General features: G+C 38.9%; 1 protein-coding gene across 1 annotated transcript in view; it reads right to left on the bottom strand.

Annotated features, from left to right (window-relative positions):
- Window positions 1-12,099, bottom strand: part of LOC131434399 (tyrosine-protein phosphatase 99A) — a 229,007-nt gene extending 216,908 nt beyond the window's left edge. Inside the window, exon 1 of the mRNA XM_058601071.1 lies at window positions 11,520-12,099. The gene's annotated coding sequence lies outside the window, so the exon portion shown is untranslated. The remainder of the gene's footprint in view (window positions 1-11,519) is intronic.
- Between the last annotated feature and the right edge of the window lie 1,589 nt (window positions 12,100-13,688).

The raw sequence follows: 13,688 nt of genomic DNA, 5'->3' as shown, positions 1-13,688 counted from the left end.
GAACGAGTTGAAACAAACTATAAAATAAACATGTGCTTAATAAGGCAACTCTCGCCGATGATAACACAAATAGGTGAATTTGTTGCTAATTAGTTACAGTAATTTTGAATATTCTGCACAAATATTTCTTAAATTTTCTCTGAGTGCTTCGTTAAGTTCATATGAAACTATCGCTTCACCCCTCCTAATTGAGCTAGAGAACAAATCGAAACCCAGTGGATAGTTTGTTACTTATTAGTTGCCAATTAGTTACGGTAATTTTGATTTTGCTGCTCAATTTTTTGTTAACTTTCTTTCAGTATTTCGCTTGTAAACTAATATGAAGTTAACGAAGTACTCGAAGGAAAAATTAAGCAACAAATTCAAAACATCTGTAACTAATTAGTAACTAATAAGCAACAAATTATCTACTTAGTTTCATATGAACTTAGCAAAGTATTCGAAAAAACCAAAAAAAAAAGAGCTACGAATTCCAAACCACCGTAATTAATTAGCAACTAGTGAGTAACAAATTATCCACTGGGATTCGATTTGCTTTAAAGCTTATATAGAAGAGGTGCTTCGGTAACTCGCTTAGCTTAGCGAAGTACTCAAAACAAAAAAATGTGCAACAAATTCCAAATTACCGTAACTAATTAGAAACTAAATAGCAACAAATCTTCCACTTCGATTTGATTTATTTTCAAGCTTATTTGGGAGAGGTGCTTCGTTAACTTCATATGAACTTAACGAAGCACTCAAAAAATAATCAAAATTGAGCAACAAATTCAAAACCACAGTGACTAATTAGCAACTAATTACCAGCAAACTATCCACTGAGTTTCGATTTGTTTACAAGCTGATTCAGGAGGGGTGCTTCGCTAACTTGAATTGAGCAAAAAATTCGAAATTACCGTAACTAGTTAGAAACAAATTAGCAACAAACTTTTACCTATTTGCGTTATCATCGGCGAGAGGTGTCTCGCTAAGTTCATGTTCGTAAAATATAAAATAACTTAAAACTAAATGTTGGTAATAAGACAGAGTCAAGGAAAGAATAACGTAGAAAAAAGAAAAGATCGTAAAAGTTTCTAAAAAGAGAAAAATCAGGAATAGATTGAACAGAAACCAAAAATATGGCAAGATATTCAAAAAAGTGATTAAGTGACGATTGAAGAAAAGAGAAAACAAAGAGTAAAGTGACAAAAGTTCAAAACGAGCAATAGAGAGCGAAGAGTTGAAAACGAAAGAGTTAAAGTAGATCGAAGATTAAAAAAATAGACAAAATTGTACAGGTTTTTTGTTCATCAAAAACGTAAAGTTAAAAATAAAGGTAATTTAGATGAGAATTATGTAGAACTAAGCACTAAGAAAACTAAAACTTGAAAAGTGAAAATTGAAGAACGAAAAGTAAGTAACGAAAGGAAGCCAGAAAATGATAAGAAATGAAACAAAAAGAATAAGTGACTATTGAAGAAAAGATAACAAAAAAGTAGTGCCAAAAGTAAAAACCTACGAATAGAGAGCGAACAGTTGAAATCGAAAGTGTCAAAACTAAAAAAATAGTACTGGTTTTAAAATGAAGAGTCCATCGTTTATGAACAACGTATAGTTAAAAGTAAAGGGAAAACATTGAAAATGAATAACGAATAATTAAGTTCGAGGCTAAATGTAAAAAGTAAAGAAAACAAACAAAACGAAACAGTGAAACAAAGTACTATAAAAACTAAAACTTAAAGAGTGAAAAGTAAACAGCTAAACGTAAGTATCGAAAGATAAAGTTGAGTACGAAAACAAAAGTTTAACAACTAAATAACAAAATATGAAATACGTTAATCTTAGACAGAGTCAAGAAAAGAAGAACGTAAAACAGTGGAGTATAATTTTGAAAACGAGAAAAATAAGGAATAGATTGAAGAGAAACCAGCAAAACAATAAGAAATGAACAAAAAAATGAATAAGCGACGATTGAAGAAGAGTGAAAATAAAGAATAAAGGGCCAAGAATACAAAACGGGGAACAGAGAGTGAAAAAATTAAAACGAAAGAGTTCAAGTAGATCGAAAAAATATAGAAAAAAGAGTACAAATTTTTTGTAATCCAAAACGTAAAGTTAAAAATAAAGTATAATTAGATAAGAACTAAGTAGTAGTAAGTACTGAGCAAACTAAAACTTGAAGAGTGAAAAGTAAAGAACGAAAAGTAAGTACCGATAGGAAACCAGAAAAATGATGAATGATAAAAAAGAATAAATGACGATTGAAGAAAAGAGAACACAAAAAGTAAAGTGCCAAAAGTACAAAACTAGGAATAGAAAGCGAAGAGTTGAAAAAGAAAGTGTCAAAACTAAAAATAATAATACAGACATAAGTAGAGTCAAACGTAAAGCAGAAAAGTAGTGTAAAAACGAAGAGAATAAAGTAGAATTAAAAAAAAGAATACCGAAGACAAAAAAAATGTAAAAAAATTAAATTGAGTATTTCAGCAAAGCGCGAAAAGTACACAGAAAAGAGTTTAAACGAAAAGTACAAACGAAGGAGTAGAAAGTGAGAAGTTAGGAGCGAAAGATGAAAAATAGAGATTAAAAATCCAAAATGTTAAAATACAGATCCTAAGACAGTCAAACGTAATAAAACAGAAAAGTAGTGAAAAAAAAACTCAGTTGAGTAGAAAGAGTTGAAATGTAAAATTCAATGCGAAGAGTATAGAGTGAGGTGTTTCACGCGAAATAGTTGCATCAGAACGGCGAAGAGAGATTCAAAATTAACGAGTACAGATTGTAAAGTGAAAAGTCAAACAAAAAAAAAAAAAAAGAAACATCGTGTAAAAAATGAAGAGATGGGAGAAATTTACAAAAATTAATAGCGACAAAAAAAAGTTGCGAACTAAGTTTAGAAGGTGAAGAGAAAAATAAGAGCAAAACAAAACCTGAGAAATTGAAAATGTGAACTTAAAATAATGCATGAAAGAGTAAAATAGAACTGGAAGATCAGGAAAAAACGGCTGTCTCAGTCTTATGATACAAACGAATGTTTTGCTTACTGTCCGACGTTTCGGCCTTTGGTGTGGACCTTCTTCAGGAAAAGCTGGAAAATCAACTATCATCCCCAGTCGAAATCAAACATAACCGTAAAATAGAAGTACCAAATAATGCTTAAAAAGTTAAAAATAAAAAGTAAGAGCAAAGAATTAAGAATACAAAACGAGATACAGAAAGTGGTGAGTAAAAGCTTAAATAAATATTAGGGAAAAATAATTAAAGATTAGGATACGGCAAACAGGAGATGAATATCATACGTTAGAAGAAATAAGTAAAATACGAAGCGTGAAACGCTAAAAAAATACAAAGAGAAGATATATGCGAGAAATTTAATATAAAAAATATTAAATTATTATAAATATAAATTCAAAAATGAATAACTAAGAATAACGTAGAAAGCTAAATGTGGATGGTGAATGAAAAAAGTAGGACAAAACAAACCAGAAGAATTTGAAAAGTTAAACTGAAATGAAGTGTAAAAAGTACCTTATAAAGTAAAAGAAAAAAGTCAACGAGAAAAATTTATGTACCAAATAAAGCTTAAAAAGTACAATCAGAAGTAATCAGCGAGACTGGCAGAGTTAAAAGTTCAAAGCGAGGAATAACATATTAAAACAAACAAAAACAACGTGAGTAAAAAATAAGCAATAAACGGTACAAAGTATAGAGGGGCAGAGTGAAGATAGAATGGATTAGAAAAAAAATAAAGATGAAAACAAAAAAGAGCTAATAAAACTTTGAACGGGCCATAAAGTACGAAGAACTTAGGAACAGTAAACTGTAAAGAACAATGAATTGAGAATAGAAAACTACAAAGTAAAATGAAAAATTACGAGCGAAAATAATTAGCACCGTTTGAAAAATAATGGATGAAGATAAAAATCGAAGTGTAAGAACAAAAAGGGAGGAATTTCGGAGTAAAGATTGAAGAATGAATAGTCAAACATACTGAACAAATAATCAAATGTGAAAGGTAAAGCATGAATTGTAACGAATGAAAAACAAAACATTTTTAGCGAACAGTTAAACACGAAGGGTTGAACTCGAATTGTAAAAATACGAAGAAGGAAGATTGAAAACGCGAAAAGTTAAAAGTCTTGCAATTAATTGAAAGCGAAGAATAAATGGCAAAACATTATTAATGAACTACAGAACCCAAAAGGCTAAAGTGTTAAGTGTAAAGAGCACAGAACGATGAGTAAAATGATTTGAACAAATAAATCACGAAAAACTGGAGACGGACATTTCTCGGAGCCTACCTGGGTTCGACTCCAGAAACCCTTCCTCCCATTCGGGTCAATAATTTTTTTTTTCTGCCCCAAGAAGCGATTGACCACAAAGTTAATATTCCATTGTCAAAAAAAGATAGCATAGTCGAAATAAAAACTAAAATGTAAAGTGGGAAAAATGAAGAGCGAAGAGAAAAGAACAAAATGTTAAAATGACTAAAAAAATTCGAAAAGTTTAACTGAAAGAGTATCGAACCAGGAGTAAATAATGAACTGTTAAGTATAATGATAAAAGATAAAACAATAATAAGTGAAACGTAGATAATAAAAGCTAAGCGTAGAGTAAAAACTAAACATGTATAGGAAAATATTAGAGAACTTCCTATAACCAGAAATTCATCATAGGAAAAAAAATAAAGAAAAACGCAAAATATTTCATGACGAATTGACCAGGTTAAACTGACTGAGGTTAGGAATTTCGCGATGGAAATAAACCAATCCACTTGTGGTGGTTTTGTGTTTTTGGTGGTAAGTTAGCTGTTAAAAAACCCGTTAAGAATATGTGAATATGTTAAGATTGAAGAACGAAAAGTTAACGATTTAAAAATACTGAGTGAAAAATAATAAAGCAAAACAAAACTAATTAAATGTGAATAGTTAACATTGAACAGTGAAATGAAGAGGTAAACGTTCAAAGAATAAAAGATGAAAAAAATAATGGAACCTCTCGTGTGAAAATTTTGACAGAAAAAATTGAGAGCAAAGATCGAAGACTAAAATGTTTAATAAAAAGCACGAATGGTTTAAAGTCTCAAAATTATTAAGTAAAACGTGAAGAGTGAACCGCGAAATGAAAAGTAAAATTAAAGTAAAAACAAACATGCTAAAAATGATTTTTCTATGTTCGAGTTTGGTATGAGACAGCAGAAAATAATTGCACAAAAGATGTCAATTTGGCTTCTGTTAGCGACTCAAGCACTGATGTGTCCAAGATGAAACAAACCGTTAATAAATGGTTGTTAGTTTTTACCCAAAATTGGTCGATTTGAAGTTCTAATTTATCGTGCGTCCATTAATTATCACCCTGTGCGTACGTAACAAGTCCACCCGGTAGCTCTGAAATAATCGAAAAGCAATGGTTTCCGCTAATGACACCAGAGTGCGTGCCGAACTTTATTATCCTATTTAAAATTTCGATCGAAATAAATTTTTCTTTGGCGTTGCACGAAAATTACTGCAATTGTGCAAACAGCCTCAAACAGGTTGAACGGAAAATTTCGGTGATTGGCTGACAGTTTCATTTAACATTTTAACCCCCCCCCCCCCTATGGCCTATGGCTACCTGAAGAGAATCTAAAATATCTTTGAAGTTTGATGATTTTGGGGTGAGAAATCGGTGGCGGCACATATTGACACAAATTGGATACGATCACCTTCCTCCCAGCACCATCGAACCAACCAACCAAACCTCCCCTCCCACTCCCACTCGAATTAAGGGGTGGTTTGCACCGGGAAAGTGCACGTAAGCTATTGGCATCTCCTGGGAAACGGCAGGCACCCGCCGGGTTGCATGAAATTAATTAGTTGTTCAAAGCTGAAATAGCCACTACTGATGATTGGCGTGGTTTTGTTCGGCAAGGCGAGGCGGAAACACAATATTCACAATATGGATGCATTCGCGACATCAAACACTCTGTATTCTCTTCTCCGTAGCCGCACCCGTTTATTTGTTTTTTTTTTCATTTGCAAGCCGACATCGAAGTAGGCGCCTGCTTTGAACTGTCCGACATCCGGTGAATGGCACTCAGTGCACTCACAGCCTGTCGTGTGAAAATTTTGACAGATTTTATTTGATGGTTTGATTGGAATTTAGTGAAAAATTCGAAAACCACTCTGCAAATCTTTTGGATAAGTTAATCAAATGATTTGAAAAAATGTAGACAGTCCCAAAAGAATTTTGAAAGAATTGCAGTAAATATTTCTATATACTTTTTCCTGGTTTTAGAAAAATGTCAGATTTATAATGGACGTTTGAAAACAATTCAAACTACATATATTAAATTGAGGTTTTTAGAAAGTATTAGCACAATTTCACAAATAATCAAGACTCTTTAATGTCAGTCAATTTTCAGACAATTCAACGTCCATTGTGTAATTTTATTGTAAATTAGAAAACAATTTCCAATTTTTTTCTCTAAAATTAACAAATGTTGTAGTAAGTGAGCAAAGCGTGTTGTCTAGCATACAGCCTATCTGGGTTCAATTTCCGACTGAAGGTGAAGGGAAAAAGTAAGATAGAACAAACCAGAAGCATCTGAAATGGGTAATTGAAGTGAAGTGTGCAAAGTAATTAGGTAAAAATGATTCAAAGAGAACAATTTACCTACCATATAAAGTTAAAGTACAATCAGGAGTAAACAGTAAGAATTTCAGAGCGAAAAGAGAAGAGCTAAAAGTTAAGAGCAAAAATAAAGTGAATAAAACATAAGTGATAAACGGTACAAAGTAGAAAATAGAAAAGTGAAGATAGAGTAGATGATAAAAACGGTATAAAAGTGAACAAAGTAAAGACGAATAAAAAATAAAACGTCATAAAACTTTGAACGGGCAATAAAGTACGAAGAGCGATAGGTGAAGAGCTGAAAGGCCACTGTACAAGATGAAACAGTGAACTGTAAAGCGCAAAGAATTGAGAATAGAAAACTACAAAGTAGAAATTGATGAGATTGAATAGGTGTTTAAATTTCCGGCTTTACCATATTTTACTAACTGGAAATTACATTCAGAGCCAAACGTTTGGGAACCAGGCGCACAATGGAATTTCGAATGGAGATCAATCACGATGGAATTTTCTGCAGGTATTTAAGATTTTTTTTTCTATTTGTGCTTTAAGGAGTGCATCGAAAATAAGCTATCCGCATACATTTGTGTTGTACACATGTATTTGTGATAGTTTTTTATGCTCAGATCACAGCATGCTGTGCGTTTGGTTGTCAGCTTTCGTTTGTTTACTTATTTGTGCGGTTGAAATTCTGCGCCTTCAAAATGTCGCGTATTGAAAAGGAAGTGAAAATTAAGGTTCTGGACACATGGCGAAGTGAGAACGGGGTGTTACTATGCGAAAATTGACGAAGCGGTTTGGAATTCATCATGCCAGTGTTGAAACCATCATGAATAAGTTTGGGGAACACTATTCTTTGGATGAGCTACCAGGAAGAGACCCGGTTCTTCCAACCCGTAACTGGACCAGAAAGTGATATCTCTAATCATGAAGAACAAATCAATGTCAATACGCGATTTGGCCTAAAAAGCTGGAACGAGTGTCGAAATGATCCAGCATATCAAGAGGCGAAATCACCTGAAGAAGCCTACAAGAAGCAGAAAATCTCGAAACATAGTATAGAACAACAGAAGCGAGCAGTAACAAGGGCCCGGGAATTGTATTTGCGTCTTTTCCAGTGTCCGGATGCATGCATTTTGATGGACGATGAGGCTTATGTAACGAAGGACTCAAAAACCCTTCCAAGTCCACAATACTTTACTGTCGTCGTTGGGGAGGATGTGATCGATGAGGACAGATCGATTCAAGTGGAGAAATTCGGTCGAAAGGTACTGGTATGGCAAGCAATATGTTCCTGTGGTTTGAAGTCAACCCTTTTTTACACTACCGGAACTATAAATGCAGAAATCTATCGATCTGAGTGTCTCTAGAAGAGATGGCTGCCTTTATATAAGAAGCATAGTGCACCTCCACTGTTTTGGCAGGATTTAGCGTCGGCTCACTATGCCACAACCACTCTCAATTGGCCTGCGGAAAAATCCACCAAATTGCCCTCAGCTTCGACCCATCGAACGTTACTGGGCAATCGTGAAGAGGGTCTTCAAGAAGACTGGTAAGACAGCTGGGAACATGCAGGAGTTCAAAAAAATTTGGACTCAAGCGTCCAAAAAATGCGATGCAACACATGTCCGGAACTAGATGAAGAGCGTTCGATCAAAATTTCGAAAATTCATGAAGGAATAACTTAAATTTCATCCGGTTTTCATTATGCTCAAGTTTAACCTCGAACAATGAAGGATCAATTTTTAGTTTGAATAAAATATCGTTTTTTTTATAATTTGAAAGAAAAAATTGTGGATAGCTTATTCTCGATACACTCCTTATAATTTCAAACATGCATTTTGTTATCTGTCATGACATCTGTCAATGTTGATTAAAAGCTAGCAATGTCCTACTTTTTCTGCTAAGGATCTACCGCATTTCCCTAACCTAGACGACGGTTTTGAAGGAGTAAGCGTAAAGGTTTTGGTTGGTAAACGACTGGACAATGCGCAATTAAGGCCCCAATGTGGTTGGTCTTGTCCAGTAACTCCAGTAACCATAGGAAAGATCGGGTAACCAACCCTGGTGGGACCTTGGTCATATGCTTGAGTAAGTGATGGCCCTCCGGGAGGTTGGTGCAGTACGACCAAGAAAGAAATACGGTTCGGCATAATCGGCAAAGACCGACCGGCGACGAACTAAGGACTACGATTGGAAGCTTGGCACATTGTGAACTGCAAATCGCTTGGCTTCCCAGGATACGACCGCAATGCTGCATGATGAGTTTCAAACCCGCGGCTTCGGAACTTTTTTGGACGGGACAGAAGGTGTGGAAAAGTGGGCATCCCTGCGGCTACCCTCTACCAGAGCTGTGGGACAACCAGCGTTCTAGGAACGGAATTTGTAGTGTTGGACAAGCTGCGTCAGCGTGTGACTGGGTGGCAGCCAATCAGCGATAGGATTTGCGTATTGAAGATCAAGGGCAGTTTCTTCAATTGCAGCATCATTAACGTGCACTGCCCACATGAGACGAGACCCGATGACGAGAAGGAAGCATTTTACGCGCAGCTGGAACGAACCTACGACAGCTGTCCACGGCGGGATGTGAAACTCGTCATCGGCGACATGAATGCTCAGGTATGCCGGGAGGCAATGTACAGGCCCGTGAGCGGGCTAGAGAGCCTATACGCGGTACAGAACGAGAACAGTCAACGATGCGTAAACTTTGCAGCCTTCCGAGAAATGGTAACACGAAGCTTACCGCAGTGCCAACATTGATTCTGACCACTACCTTGTCGCAGTTTGTTTGCGCTCAAAACTATTGACGGTGCACAGCACTCGTCGCACAGGAACGCTGGGACTCAATCTCGAGCTGCTACGAAGCGTTCGTACTGCAGAGGAATACACGCAACAACTGCAGCTTGGCGCGGCGACTCTTGAAGACCGCTGGAGGACTGGTTTGACGGCGAATGTCAGCAATTGGTCGAAGAGAAGAATGCAGCAAGGGCGAGGAGGATGCTGCAACATCGCACGAGAGCGAACGAGGAACGTTACAGACATTCCGGAGGAAAAAGCGCCACAAGGAAGACCAAGACCGCGCAAACGACACACGGAAGTTGTATGAGAAGGTGAACCGCTCACGTAGAGGCTACACGCCACAGGCCGAAATGTGCAGAGATACCAGTGGTAACCTTCTCACGAACGAACGTGAGGTGATCGACAGGTGGAAGCAGTACTATGACGAGCATCTGAATGGCAAAGCACAAGATACAGAGAACGGCACAAGAATCAATCTGGGTGCACGCTCAGCCGATGACAGATTTCCAGCACCTGATCTGTCGGAGTTAAGTGAGAAGATCGGCAAGCTGAGGAACAACAAAGCCGCGGCAATGACCAGTTACCAGGCGAGCTGCTCAAACATGGAGGAGAGGCACTGGCTAGAGCGTTGTACTGGATGATTTCTTAGATTTGGGAGGAGGAGATTCTACCGCAGGAATGGATGGAAGGAGTGGTATGTCCCGTCTACAAAAAGGGTGATAAACTAGATTGTTGCAATTACCGCGCAATGCTGAACGCCGCCTACAAGGTACTCTCCCAAATCCTTTGCCGTCGTCTATCACCAGTAGCTAAGGAGTTCGTAGGGATTCGTACCAAGCGCGATTTACTGGAGCCCGCGCCACTACGCGGTAAGATAAGTACTCCAGAAGTGTCGTGAATACAACGTACCCATGCATCACCTATTCATTGACTTCAAAGCGGTATACGATACAATCGATCGAGAACAGCTATGGCAGATCAAGCACGAATACGGTTTCCTGGATAAACTGACGCGGCGATTGGCCAAAGCAACGATGGATAGAGTGATGTGCTACATCCGAGTATCTGGGACGCTCTCGAGTCTCGGAGAGGGTTACGGCACGGCTCTCTTGTATCTTGTTCGATATTGCTTTGGAAGGGGTGATTCGAAGAGCGAGGATCGACAAGAGTGGCACGATTTTCCGAAACTCCGGATAACTTTTTGGCTTCGCTAACGATATTGATTCTACCCCTTATCATAACACACAAGCGCATTGTGCCAAGTAATGAACTTGAGCTTATCACACAGGTGAATAATTTGTTGCTAATTAGTTGCGAATTAGTTACGGTGCAACATCCCTCCTAAATAGGCTGACCCTAATTAGGTAACTGTAATTAGTTTTTAGATGACTAATAGTTCACAATGTTGGATTGAGCTAACAGCGATTATTTCGAGAGTAAGCCTAACCCTATATGTTGACTACTACATTCTGAACTTAAGCTACTGGGAATCGAACCTATGATTCATCGATCAAGGTCTAGGTAATGCAGGTCAGAACCCAATCAGTCTTCCATGGATTGAACGATCGAGCCGCCAATGAATCCACCCTTTTGCTGTAATGACAACTGACTTTTGCTGACAATCCTGACAAAATCGTTCACTCCCATTTCGATTGAATATCGACAAATGTAAAAACGTTATGTTCCCCCCAAGCCCTCCTACCTTTTGCCACCACCCCCCCCGCACCGAAAAGGCAAATCGTTCGGTCGGTCGCGTAATTTCGTTTCATGTTTTAACGCCGAACCAAAGTTACCAGGGGATTGCGTTGTAAATCACCACTTTATGTAATTATGAATCGTTCAATTATTCCGTGTCGCTGCTGGACCTGTCCAGCTCACAGGTACCTCCCCTTGAGGACCAATGGGAGGGGGAGGGGGTTGGTCTTTGCATCCGGGACCGGAGTTTTTTTTTTGCAGCACTTTCTCTGGAAGCAATTATGTAAATGCAATATTGCAAGCGACCAGACCAGCACTCAAAAACAACAATAACAACAACAACGACGAAAAAAGAATCTGCACATCCCAGTTGGCGTGGAAATCACGTTACTCAGATCATCAGCATTAAAATGTTTTAATCCACTTTCTCTGCCTACCCTTCTTCCAAATTGCGACACTGGCACGGATGACGCCGCTTGCTTTGTTTCCACTTTCCACGTTTGGTTCGGTTCCCTCTTTGATGGTGGAACCGCGTTCAACAGTCATTGACATTTTCCGGTTGTTTACGAACAAGAACAAGCCCTCCTTTATTCCGTGCTGTTGACGGCGGCGACGGTTGTCACCAAATCTCTCTATCTCTCTCTCTTTCTCTGTTACTTTGACAGTTGCTCGATCAACTGTTTGCATACATCACACACCCGACCGAGACGACATTCGCGAGTTTGCACGGCCCTCGCCTGGGGCGTTTTTCACACCAATCGCATCTTGAGCTGCAACCGGACGGCTCTGGTCTGCAGGGCAGACAGTCGTGGGATTCGCAACGAAAACAACACCAGACTAGGCATTTTCACGGGCTGTCAGTGCTGCTGTTGCGCGAACCGGAAAGCCCCAAACAACAATTCAATTCGTTTCGAGGAGGTGGAATTGCTGCCACACTTCACAATGAAACGCGGACACGAGAAATGCGCGGAACACGGGAACAACCGACGAAAATGCACGAACCGAGCGCGAGCGAGGATAACGCGGAACTGAGCCTGTCAGTCTTCACGTATCCTGTCAGCCATTTAGTTCACGCTCTCGTCTCTCATCCTGTTCCGTTGAAACTGCTCGAATTCCGTTCCGCGCATGCTCTCTCTATCTCTCTGTGTCGCTCTTACTCTCGCACGGAAAGAGGCCCTATCTCGGGGTTTGTTTTGAACACCGCACGCACCACTTCAAATGGGGGAGAACAAAGGAGACCCGTGGGAAAATATCGTATTTGTGGTTTTCACCAGCGGGCGACCCCTCGGATGACCGTGGGTGACCGTGAGTGCCGTTTATCGCGTGCGTCTTTCTTTCTTCTTCTGCCTCTCTGTCCGTCGTTGGTTTTTCTTGCACTAGTCGACGCTTCGCGGCAAGGATAAAAGGTTACGTAATACATCATTGATGATGTGACTTCCGGGAATGATAATCGGGAATGTATGGCACTGGGGCTCGGTGATGTCGTCGTCGTCGTCGGCTAGTGCGAATCGTCCTCTCACGGAGTTTATGGTTATTTTCGCCCGATTCGACGGTTTCATAAAAGATGGGGAGATGTCGGAGTTCGGTCTTAAGTTGCTGAATAATTTAGTTTAAATTGAAAGGTGTGGCAACTCCTCGTCATCGTATGAAGTTCCAGGCCAGTTCGGAGCCATATCTGATCGACCCCAAACCCTCCACCAAACCATGAACGATTGATCCAAAAACCGAATAGCCATAATTAAGACAAGTTTCCCGATGGTGTGATTCATCTTGTTTCAAAGTGAAAGAAACAAAAAATCTCAGCCGACGGAACTTCCGCCGTGCTTCTTCCGTCGTCGGCATGGAAAGGCCACTAATGGAGAGTATAATTAGTATTCTTAGCCAGCCGCTACTCGAAACCTTCGAAGATTGCAACACGACGGACCGAAGGTTTTCTGTTTGAAGTTTTTATTTCTGGCCTGCCCACGCTCCCAGAGAGATGTGCGAAGCGAAACCGACGGAAAACTTGCTCCATTTGGTTCGGGTTCGAACATAATAAATGTGTCCGAGCTGACACGGAGTGGGGGAGTAAAGAAAAAAAATGAAACGTTTCCGTTGTAAGTTGAATGCACACACGCACACTTTCGGACGTACGAAAGATGACATCAAAGAAATAATTAATAATCCCGTCCATTTCTTCAACGATCTTCTTACGTAACCTATGCTAATTCGCTGCGTTAAGGACTTTGAAGAAGGTTCCATGAAACCACGAACCGTGAAAAAGCTTGAGTATTCAAATGCATAAATTACCGATCCATAGATATTGAACATTTCTAGTAAGTGGGTTTCAAAATTGGTGGGATTTTGCACATTGCCCTTCTAAAAAATCGGTTTCTGATTTCTGGATTTTGATTGTTCGCATTTCACTTCAGATTAATGTCGTCTGGTTTCTGGCTTTGGATTTCCGATTTCTTTTTTTGTTTTGTTTCTGATTTTTTATTTTTGGGTTATGAATTTGCTTCTGACTTCCTGTTGCGGTCTTTTGGATTTTGTCATGTTGCGGTCTTTTGGGCTTTGCCTTCTGGTTTCTGGTTTGTGATTATGGCCTCTGGTTCCTGCATTCTGGT

Source organism: Malaya genurostris, chromosome 1, assembly GCF_030247185.1.
Source record: "Malaya genurostris strain Urasoe2022 chromosome 1, Malgen_1.1, whole genome shotgun sequence".
NCBI classification, from domain to species: domain Eukaryota; kingdom Metazoa; phylum Arthropoda; class Insecta; order Diptera; family Culicidae; genus Malaya; species Malaya genurostris.
Note: the sequence above shows the minus strand (reverse complement) of the source record. Positions and strands in the feature narration are given on the sequence as shown.